The sequence below is a fragment of the Acanthisitta chloris genome, unplaced genomic scaffold, assembly GCF_000695815.1.
Source record: "Acanthisitta chloris isolate BGI_N310 unplaced genomic scaffold, ASM69581v1 scaffold12844, whole genome shotgun sequence".
Lineage (NCBI taxonomy): Eukaryota > Metazoa > Chordata > Aves > Passeriformes > Acanthisittidae > Acanthisitta > Acanthisitta chloris.
Window position 1 is genome coordinate 4,764 of NW_008668824.1, and position 1,805 is coordinate 6,568.

The following is a 1,805-nucleotide window of genomic DNA, read 5'->3' on the forward strand; positions in this document are numbered from 1 at the left end:
CCCGATTCCGGGGCTTCGCCCCCGCCGACAGCCACGGGCAGAGCCCTTAAAGAGCCAGAGCCGCCCAGGAGGGCAGAGAGAGACACGGGGAGGGAAGGGCAGGGGAGCTGGGGAAGGATGGGGGTCCTGGAGGGAAGACAGGGGGGTCCGGAGGGAGGGAAGGACAGGGGGAGATGGACAGGGGATGTCAGAGGTTCTGGGGAAGGATAGGGGGTCCCAGAGGGAAGACAGGGGATCCTGGAGGAAGGACAGGGGTTCTAGGAAAGGATAGAGGGTCCTAGAGGGAGGACAGGGGGTCTAGAGGGAGGGAAGGACAGGGGGAGCTGGGGGAGGACAGTGAGAGCTGAGGGATGGACAGGGGATGCCAGGGGAAGGACAAGGGCTCTAGGGAAGGACAGAGGATCCCAGGGGTCCTGGGGAAGGACAGAGGATCCCAAAGAAGAAGGAAGGACAGGGAGACCCAGAGGAGAAGAAAGGACAAGGGACCCCAGAGGGAAAGGATAGGGTTCCCAGATAAAAGGACAGAGCATCCTAGGGAAGGACAGGGGGTGGTGTAAGGAAGACCAGGAGTTTCCTACCCAGGGGAAGGATGAGGATCCTGGGGGAAAGACAACTATCCTGGAGTAATTTCCTTCCCAGGGGAAGGATGAGGATCGTGGGGGAAAGACAACTATCCTGGAGTAAGGACAGGGGTCCCAGGGGGAAGGAGAAAGTCCTAGGAGGAAGGAGAGGGTGTCCTGAAGGAAGGACAGGGGTCCCAGAAGGAAGAACAGAGTCCTAGGGGGAACATGCACAGCTGAGCCCTTGTGGCTCCATCCGAGGCTCTGTGCTCCAGGGCTGCCCTGAGGAACAGCACTCAGGGCTTTGAGGAAGGCTAAAACCACTCCAAAGGGCTTTGAAAGCTTAAAAACTGGAGGTTTAGCATGGTTTTTTTTTTCTTTCACTTTCCCAATTCATTCTGGAAATCTTAAAAGAGCCACGAGAACAAACCTCCTCAGATCTCTTAAGAGAGGGGAAAGAAGGAGCAAAGCAGATGAAAGCCCAAGCTCATCTCTGCCTTTAGGAAGGAACTGAAGGGAGCAGGAGCAGCAGTTCTAAGGTGTGTGCAGCCAGCTGGGAGCTCAGCATCCCCCTGACCTCCTCCTCTGCTCAAACACCAGCATTTACTCCCCTGCCAGCCCAGGAGACACTTGCCAAGCACAGCCTCAAACCCTTGCACAGCATTTCTCAGCCCCCCGAGGTGGCTGCTCAACCTTTCCCCTTCCTCACAGAGCTGCCACCAACGTGTCACTCTTTTGCCCTCTTGCTCCAGAGTCCTGAACTTTGCCCTGGGCTTGTTCAGTGTTCCTGTGTGGAAGAACTGGAATCCACCCAGGCAGCAGGGAGAGGGGACAGGAATGGGGCTGAGGAGGAAAAGCTTCATCAGGAACACACCTAGGAGCAACTGGATTCAGTTTCAAGGCTGGGGAAAGCACCCCCAGCCTCAATGAGACAGGAAAAGGCACAAATAGCAGCATAACAGCACACAATGAATGGGGACAAAAAGGTGAAAACAGCTAATTTGGAAGCAGCATAACAGCACATAATGAATGGAGACAAAAAGGTGAAAACAGCTAATTTGGGGTGATTTGAGGCAATAACCCTCAGGTCTTGTCAAACACCAAACCCTCTGCTTCAACACAGGAGGGGGCTCAGGATGTGGTGGGATAAAGGACTATACCCACCTGTGCCAACAGGAGATCCATGGAACACACAGGGATGGCTGTAGTGTCCCAACAGCTTTGAATACCTCCAGGACCAGCAGG